Below are 9,943 nucleotides of genomic sequence, written 5' to 3'. Positions count from 1 at the left end.
AAGCGCCGGCGGTTGGGGCTCCGGGGTCTGGATGCCGCGGGGCGGGGTCCTGGGACAGACGGGGACCGAGCTGTGCCCACGCCCTCTGGCGGCCACGGGGGGCGGCACAGGCGTCCCCGCGCCGCGCTCCCGGCGAGCGGTCACGCCACGGGTCCCTCCCTGAGCCATCGTTTGTTGGTTCGCCCGTTCAGTCCCTCGTGCATCCACCTCCCCACCCGCTCGCTGTGCTCACGAACACGAGTGCCCTGGGCGCCTGCTCTGCCGCACACCGTCCTGGGTGGGCACTGGACACTGGGCACAGACCCACGAACAAAAGGCAAGCCCAGGAGTCTCGGAGGCCACGTTTGCGTGGCACGGACAGCAAGCGCAATCAGCACAGAACGTCCTGCTGTGCCAGCTCGGGGCTGTGGGCGGACAGGCGCTGTGGCGCCGCGTGAAGCCGCTGCCTGCAACACCGGGGTCCCGGCTGCTCCGCGTCCCATCCAGCCTCCTGTTGATGCACCAGGTAAGATGGTGGAGGATGACCCGAGTACCTGGGCCCCTGCACGCACGTGGGAGACCCAGAGGAAGCTCCTGGCTTCAGCCTGTTCCCCAGTCCCAGCAATTCACTTTTGGGGAGTGAACCAGCAGATGGAAGATTCTTTCTCTCTCTCTATCCCTCTCTGTCTCCCCCATCCCTTCTGTTACTGTCTTTCGAATAATATTTTTTATTTTTGAAAATATTTTATTTATTTGAAAGAGTTACAGAGAGGGAGAGAGAGAGAGAGAGAGAGAGATCTTCCATTCACTGGTTCATTCCCCAAAATGCCTGCAATGGCCAGAGCTGAGCCAATCTGAAGCTAGGAGCCAGGAGCTTCTTCTGTGTCTCCACATGGGTGCAGGGGCCCAAGCACGTGGGCCATCTTCCCTGCTTTCCCAGGCCATCAGCAAGGAAGCCCATATGGGATGCTGGTGCAGCAAGTGGGGGCTTAACCTTCTATGCCACAGTGCCAGCCCCAGTGACTGTAATTTTTTTTAAAGATTTATTTATTTGGAAGGCAGAGTTAAAGAGAGGCAGAGGCAGAGAGAGAGAGAGAGAGGACTTCCATCGCCTGGTTCACTCCCCAGATGGCTACAATGATCTAAAACCAGGAGCCAGGAGCTTCTTCCTTGTCGCCCACGCAGGGGCCCAAGGAGTTGGGCCATCTTCTACTGCTTTCCCAGGTCATAGCAGAGAGCTGGATATGAAGTGGAGCAGCTGGGACTTGAATCACGTCCGTGTGGGATGCCGGCACTGCAGGCAGCAGCCTCACCTGCCATGCCACAGTGCCGGCCCCTGTAATTTTTTAAAATGACAAAATAACAAATATTGGCAAAGGTTTTGAGAGTTTACAACTCTTACACATTGATGAAGGGACTGAAAACTGGTCAGTGGAAAACACTGGCAATTTCTCAAGAGACCTGCTGGCAGGGCGGGCATTTGGCGTAGCAGTCGGGACAGTGTCTGAGATGGCCACACCCAGATCACAGAGCTGGTTTTGAGTCCTGACTGCGCTCCCGTGTCTGGCTTCTTGCTGATCCAGGCCCTGGGAGGCTGGAGTGACGGCTCCAGTGCTTGGGTCCCTGCCACAGGTGGGAGTTGCAGGCTCCTGGTGTCAGCTATTGTGGGCTTTTTGAGGAGTGAAACAGCACTGACTGTGCTTCAAAAGGGTGTTATACGGTATGTGAATTTTAGCTCAACACAGCTGTTATGTTTCTTAAAGACCCGCAGCCCTGGGGGCCGGCGCCGTGGCACAGTAGGTTAATCCTCCGCCTGCGGTGCCCGCATCCTATATGGGTGCCGGTTCTAGTCCCGGCTGCTCCTCTTCCAATCTGCTATGGCCTGGGAGAGCAGTAGAAGATGGCCCAAGTGCTTAGGCCCCTGCACTCGCCTGGGAGACCCAGAAAAAGCTCCTGGCTTCAGATCTCCACAGCTCCAGCCGTTGCAGCCATTTGGGGCGTGAATCAACAGATGGAAGACCTTTCTCTCTTACTGTCTGTAACTCTACCTCTCAAATAAATAAATAAACTTGGCTGAGCAGTTGAAGCTGTGCGAGGTGTGGTCGCTTCTCAGCCCCTTTCCATCCATCACTCGCTTGGGATGATGGGAGGGCTCACTTCGTAGTGCAGCTCCCCTGGCCCTGAGCTGCCTCCGCCTTAGCTGTAACACCGGCTACTTCCTAACACTCTATGTCATTCGCTCCTTTTTATGAGAGCTGGCAACTGTGAGCAGTGCCCATGGAAGAATCATCTAGCCACCCCCGGCAGGAGGAAATGTTTTGTTCCTCTGCTTTCTAAACAACGGATGGAATTCTGTCCAGGTTTAATAATACACATGTAAGCTTAACCTCAGACATTTTTATTACCCTATCCCATAGTAAACATTGTATCTTAGTGTTTTCCTGTCATGAGGCATATCAAGTTAGCACAACTTTAGGAGCTTCAAGCCGCCCCTGTGTGCAATCTCCATCTCACCGTGGTTCCAGATCTAGCCCAGTCATCAGGGCAGGGGGCTCGCCTGGGCAAAAAGCTACTTGTAGGGATGAGGTCTTTTTTATTTAAAAAATGTTTTTATTATTTATTCGAAGGAGAGAGAGAGAGAGAGGTCTTCCATCTGCTGGTTCACTCCCCAAATGGCCAACAGCAGCCAGGGCTGGGCCAGGCTGAAGCCAGGAGCCAGGAGCTTCATCCGGTCTCCCATGTGAGTGGCAGGGGCAGCTTCTGCTGCTTTCCCAGGAATATTAGCAGGGGGCCGGATGGAAAGCAGAGCAACCAGGACTCAACCAGGTGGTGGCTAAACCCACTGCACCACGATGCAGACCTCAAGGAGGAGGTCTCTGTTTTCTTGCTGGCTGTCAACCAGGGCCCGCCTTGGCTGCCAGAAGCCACTGCACACAGGCCCCTGCCATACGCCCCTCTGCATGAGTCCTCCTACAGTGCGGCTACCGACTCCCCTACAGCCAGACAGGTTTCTGTCTTCCCAGTAGGTAAGGTGGAGACTGGCATAGCCACATTGCTTCTCTTTGCCATGCTGTGCAGGTTAGAAGCAAGGCCCAGGTCCTGCTCATACTCCCAACAGGGAGTTCTACCGGGTGTGAACATGGGGGCTGCCCTAACGTATGTTTGCCACGAGCTCCTGGAGGCAAGTTAATATAGAAACGCAGCTACTTGTGTTCATTTTGAAAAGAAGTTTTTCTTGGCCAGCATTGTGGTGCAGTGGGTTAAGCCACCACCTGCAATGCCAGCATCCCATATGGGCACCGGTTCCAGTCCTGGCCATTCCACTTCCAATCCAGCTTCCTGTTAATGCACCTGGGAAGGCAGCAGAAGGTGGCCCAAGTGCTTGAGCCCCTGCATCCATGTGGGGTCCCCGCCATTTGGGGGAATGAATCAGCAGGTGGAAGATCTCTGTCTTCCGCTGTCTGTAACCCTGCTTTAGAAATAAATAAAATAAATCTTAAAAAATATAAATTCTTAACAATTTGAAATCATTCGGGCTTGCAATAGACACATCTTGAGTCTCTAAACTCTGTGATTCTCCATATTCTTGCATTTATGATATATCAAAAATAAAAATGATAGCGTAATCATGGTAAGGATCAAGCTATTCTGTTGTTCTGTATATTCCTGTGAAGTTCATGTCTTAACTTTTTTTTTTTACTTTTTAAAAATTTTTTGACAGGCAGAGTTAGTGAGAGAGAGAGACAGAGAGAGAGTTATAGACAGTGAGAGAGAGGTCTTCCTTCTGTTGGTTCACTCCCCTACTGGCCGTTATGGCTGGCATGCTGCGCTGATCCAAAGCCAGGAGCCAGGTGCTTCTCCTGGTCTCCCATGCGGGTGCAGGGCCCAAGCACATGGGCCATCCTCCACTGCCCAGCTGGGCCACAGCAAAGAGTGGATTGGAAGAGGAGCAACTGGGACTAGTACCCGGTGCCCCAACCGGGTCTAGAACCCGGAGTGCCGGCGCCGCAGGCAGAGGATTATCCAAGTGAGTCACGGTGCCAGCCCTATGTTTTAACTTTTAAAAAAAATATTTATTTATTTATTATAGAAAAAGCAAAGTGACAGGAGTGAACTCTTCTATCTGCTGGTTCACCCCCAAATCCCTGCAACATCTGGGGCTGGGCCAGGAACGCCATCTGGGTCTCCCACGTGGGTGGCAGGAATCCAAGTTCTTGGACCATCGCCTGTCGCCTCCCCGGTGCGCTTGCAGGAAGCTGGGTTGGGGCTGCAGAGGAGCTGGGCTACTGACTGGCACTGCACATGGCGCGCGGGCAGCCCGAGCAGCAGCTCCCCCCGTTGTACCCGCACTGCCTACCCCTTGTCTTTAAACTAAGACCGTGCAACAGAGAGGGAATGGCAAGGTATAATGTTTTATTTGGTAAGGGCAAACTTGCATCTCTATGTAGAACATGTATTTTTCTGAATTTGAGGGCTATCTCTTGTTGAATTAAAATAACAGGGCCTGCCGTTGGGTACAGCAGTGAAGATACTGCCTGGGGTGCCTGTATCCTATAGCAGACTGCCTGCACTTCAGACTCCAGCTTCCTGCTAACAGGCATCCTGGAGGTAGCAGGCTGTAGTGCTTGGGCCCCGCCACCCACGTGGGAGACCCAGATGGAGTTCCTGGCTCCTGGCTTCAGCCTGACCATGAACCAGTGTATGGAAGTCTTTCTTTTTTCTTTTTATCTATCTGTTGTTCTGTTGTTTTTTTTTTTTTTAATTTATTTTATTTACTTGAAAGACAGAGTTACAAAGAGCCGGGGGTGGGGGGGCAGAGAGAGAGAGAGAGAGAGAGAGAGAGGTCTTCCATCTACTAGTTCACTCCCCAAATGGTTGCAACAGCTGGAGTTGAGCTGATCCAAAGCCAGGAGCCAGGAGCTTCTTCTCTCTCTCTCTTTTTTTTTTTTTTTTTGGACAGGCAGAGTGGACAGTAAGAGAGAGAGACAGAGAGAAAGGTCTTCCTTTGCCATTGGTTTACCCTCCAATGGCCGCCGCGGCCGGCGCGCTGCGGCTGGCGCACCGCGCTGATCCAATGGCAGGAGCCAGGTACTTCTCCTGGTCTCCCATGGGGTGCAGGGCCCAGGTACTTGGGCCATCCTCCACTGCACTCCCTGGCCACAGCAGAGAGCTGGCCTGGAAGAGGGGCAACCAGGACAGAATCTGGTGCCCCGACCGGGATTAGAACCTGCTGTGCCAGCACCGCAAGGCAGAGGATTAGCCTATTGAGCCGCGGCGTCAGCCCAGGAGCTTCTTCTGAGTCTCCCACATGGGCACAGGGACCCAAGGACTTGGGTCATCTTCCGCTGCTTTCCCAGGTGCATTAGCAGGGAGCTGGATTGGAAGAGAAGTAGCCGGGACTCAAACCTGAGTCCATATGGGATGCTGGTACTGCAGGCCCAGGGGTTTAAACTGCTGTGCCACTGTGCCGGCCCCTGTTGCTCTAATAAATAAATAAGCACATCTTTTCTGTAAAGGTTTATTTATTTATTTGAAAGTCAGAGTTAGAGAGGGAGAGAGAGAGAGAGAGAGAGAGAGAGAGATATCTTTCATCTGCTGGTTCACTCCCCATGTAGGCATGGGCAATAGATAAATCTTTGAAATATAAAATAAAAAGCTACAGGAGAACACTGCTCTGGAAAAGTCCCTGCATGGGGTCCCAAACAGATAGCGCTAAAAACCGGGTTGTTCGTGCTGGAGCTCCGAGCTGAAATGCACAGCTGTGTGTCTGACATTCCAGAAATCAGGACTGGGAAGAAACAGGCCAGTGACCATGACACTAATCCTTCCACAAAAGAAGGAATCTGGAACAGTCTGACTTTCACCAATCCGTTATCTTTCTATTGTTCTGTGTCCCTGCCTTAGCCTTACAAGGCAAATAACTTTGAAATGATCAACTGGCTTTTTGTTCTTTTGTTTCTGCTTTCTCTGTCTATAGAACCAACCCTTTCTGCTCAGCCTACTAGAACGTTCATTCTATTTTACGGAATTAGGAAGTCTGATTCTGGGGCGGCGCTGTGGAGTAGAGGGTAAAGTCGCGTGGCATAGGGGGTTGAGCCTCTGCCTGTGCCGCCAGCATCCCATATGGGCGCCCTGCTAACGGCCTGGGAAAGCAGTGGAAGATGGCTCAAGGGGAGACCTGGAAGAAGCTCCTGGCTCCTGGCTTTAGCCTGGCCCAAGCCTGGCCATTGTGGCCATTTGGGGAGTAAATCAACAGATGGAAGATCTCTCTCTGTCTTTCCCTCTCTCTGTAACTCTGCCTTTCAAATAAGCAAATAAATCTGAAAAAAAAAAAAAAAAGGAAAAGTATTCTCTTTCAATTGTTCTTTTTTTTTTTTTTTTTTGACAGGCAGAGTGGACAGTGAGAGAGAGAGACAGAGAGAAAGGTCTTCCTTTTGCCGTTGGTTCACCCTCCAATGGCCGCCGTGGCCGGCGCGCTGTGGCCGGCGCACCGCGCTGATCCGATGGCAGGAGCCAGGAGCCAGGTGCTTTTCCTGGTCTCCCATGGGGTGCAGGGCCCAAGCACCTGGGCCATCCTCCACTGCACTCCTGGGCCACAGCAGAGAGCTGGCCTGGAAGAGGGGCAACAGGGACAGAATCCGGCGCCCCGACCGGGACTAGAACCCGGTGTGCCGGCGCCGCAAGGTGGAGGATTAGCCTATTGAGCCACGGCACCGGCCTCCAATTGTTCTTTTAAAACTATTATTATTATTATTTTTTTTTGACAGGCAAAGTGGACAGTGTGAGACAGAGAGACAGAGAGAAAGGTCTTCCTTTTGCCGTTGGTTCACCCTCCAATGGCCGCCGCGGCCGGCGCACCGTGCTGATCCGATGGCAGGAGCCAGGAGTCAGGTGCTTTTCCTGGTCTCCCATGGGGTGCAGGGCCCAAGCACCTGGGCCATCCTCCACTGCACTCCCTGGCCACAGCAGAGGGCTGGCCTGGAAGAGGGGCAACAGGGACAGAATCCGGCGTCCCGACCGGGACTAGAACCCGGTGTGCCGGCGCTGCTAGGCGGAGGATTAGCCTAGTGAGCCGCGGCGCCGGCCTAAAACTATTATTTTAAAACTAACAAATACAAGAATGATTTTTTTACAAAATTTTATTCTGGAAAATTATCTTCTGGCAGACAAGAGATATACTAAAAAATTACCCGCTGGGGGCCAAATATGTGCATTGCACTCCCCAGGGAGGGAGGTCTACTCTGCTCCCAGCAGGGTGCCTGGCTCATCTTGGGTGGAGGAGGGAGGAGTGAAGGAATGATCGAGTGAGGGAGGACTCCTGTGTTTTCTCCCCAGCCTCGCCCTCCTGCCCCTAACCACCACCACCACCACCACCACCACTACCACCACCACCACCCCCCCAGGTTCGTGCACCAGCCGAGGTTCAGTGGGAGGGGGCGGGGTTCGGGATTCCAGGGCCCAGAGAGACCTTTGGCCTCACAGCTGGAGCTCCGCGGGAGATTACAGTTGCTGGTGTGAAGCCCTGTTTCATGTAAACACATGGTTTGGATAACTCAGCTAATGCTCTTCAGGTATCCCAGGAGCAGGAGGGAGGCCGCGCAGTGGGAGTGGCCCCAGCTCCTGGAACGGCTGGTTGGCTGCTCCTGACCATGGATGGATCCATTGTGAAGCTTGGTGTCTGGCCCTCCCCACCCTCCCTGAGCCCCCCTCCACCGCCCAATCCAAGTGATCTCTCATTTCCTTCCCAGCCCCTAAATCATTTCCCTCATGGCATGCATGCATAAGTGGTTCTTTTTTCTTTTCCTTTTTTTTTTTAAGCTTATTAGCTGTTAGACTTTTTTTTTTTTAAATTTTAGTTAAAAGAGAGAGGCCCGGCGCTGTCATAGCCGGTTAAGCCTTCGCCTGCAATGTTGCCAATCCATATGGGCGCTGGTTCAAGTTGTGGCTGCTCTTCTTCCGATCCAGCTCTCTGCTGTGGCCTGGGAAAGCAGTGGAAGATGGCCCAAGTGCTTGGGCCCCTGCACCTGCGTGGGAGACCTGGAAGAAGCTCCTGGCTCCTGGCTTTGGATCAGCCCAGCTCCAACCATTGCGGCCATCTGGGGAGTGAACCAGCGGATGGAAGATTCTCTCTCTCTCTCTGGCTCTGCCTCTCAAATAAATAACTTTTTTTTTTTTTTTTTTTTTTTTTTTTTTTTTAGAGAGAGAGAGAGAGAGAGAGAGATATCTTCCAACCACTGGTTCCTTCGCCAAATGCCTGAAACAGGGCTGGGCTAGGTTGAAGCCAGGAGCCGGGAAGTAGGCATGGACCCGGGGACCTGAGCCATCACCTGCCGCCTCCCCGGTGTGCATGTGCAGAAAGCTGCAAAAGCAGAAGCAGGAAGTCAGGTGTCCCAAGTGTCGGTTTAACAGCTGCCCCACATGCCTGCCCCTGCCACTTACGTGTGATAACAATGCACTTACTTATTTTTAAAATATTTTATTTTATTTATTTGAAAGACAAGAGTTACAGAGAGAGGTAGAGACAGAGAGAGAGGTCTTCCACCCGCTGGTTCACTCCCCAGATGGCCGCAATGGCCAGAGCTGTGCCGATCCGAAGCCAGGAGCCTCCTCCGGGTCTCCCACACGCAGGTGCAGGGGCCCAAGCACTTGTGACATCTTCCACTGCTTTCCCAGGCCATAGCAGAGAGCTGGATCAGAAGTGGAGCAGCCGGGACTAGAACTGGTGCCCATATGGGATGCCTGCGCTTCAGGCCAGGGCTTTAACCAGCTGCACCACAGCGCCGGCCCCTACTTATAAAAGATTTATTTATTTACTTGAAAGGCAGGGTGCAGGATGTAGCGGGTAAAGCTGCCGCCTGCAGTGCCAACATTCCATATGGGCACCGGTTCAAGACCCAGCTGCTCCACTTCCAATCCAGCTCTCCATTATGGAGAGTCCTTGGGCCCACGTCTCTCTCTCTCTCCTTCTCTGTAACTCTGACTTTCAAATAAATAAATAAATCTTTAGAAAAGAAAGAAAGAAAGAAAGAAAGAAAGAAAGAAAGGTAGAGGGGGAGGGAGAAAGAGATCTTCCACCTGCTGGTTCACTCCCCAGATGGCTGCAATGGCCAGGGTTGGGCCAGGAGCCTGGAATTCCATCCTGATCTGCCAAGCACTTGGCCACCTTCAGGTGTTTTCCCAGGCACATTAGCAGGGAGCTGGACTGGAGGTGGAGCAGCCGGGACTCGAACTGGTGCTCATATGTGATACCAGAGTTGCAGGTGGCGGCTCAACCCGCTGTGCCACAGCGCCGGTCCCATTTAATAATGCATTTATTTTAATTCTCTCGACTGTCCTATGCTTCTATGCGTGCCCTACTACACCGCCGTGGAGAATCAGCTCATATGTGTCCCCCCCACAACAGACGCAGACTCCCAGGCTGGGTCAGGTGTTTTCCTGCTCTGGGGTCTTGTCACTCCGCCTAAGCTTTCCTATTGCAGCCCTGACAAACTTCTACTGTACTGTCAGGTGAAGTCTGTCTCGGGACTTGTATGGGGAACCCGGGAGGCAGGGCCCAAGGCCGTTGCTCTTTCTCAGGTCTACCACCTCCTCCAGGAAGCCCTCCCAGGCCCTCTGTCAGGGCCTCTGGGCTCTCTCCATCAGAGCTCTGCCCTATGGTTAAAGCATCACTACTCTGGACTGTTTCTTGTGTAGTGACACACAGTGGCCGACGCTGGGTCTCCAGGAAGAAAAAAAAATGCCTTACCTACGAAGGAAGACTGAGACCCAACCACAAGGTTTCCAAGAAACGCTTGTCAGCCGCCCTCTCCTCCCCCCACCCCCGCAAGGATCAGCTCAACAGCAAAGGCACGCACTCGCGGTCGCCCACGTTCCTGGCTCGGCGCTTCGCCGGCTGCTGCCCCCACGCGGCCAGGTCCGGCTAGGGGTGGGGCCAGCGCAAGCCACGCCCCTCCCGGCGCCAGGG

Source organism: Oryctolagus cuniculus, chromosome 18, assembly GCF_051225735.1.
Source record: "Oryctolagus cuniculus isolate XC-2025 breed Fujian yellow rabbit chromosome 18, ASM5122573v1, whole genome shotgun sequence".
NCBI classification, from domain to species: domain Eukaryota; kingdom Metazoa; phylum Chordata; class Mammalia; order Lagomorpha; family Leporidae; genus Oryctolagus; species Oryctolagus cuniculus.
This window is presented reverse-complemented; position numbering follows the sequence as displayed.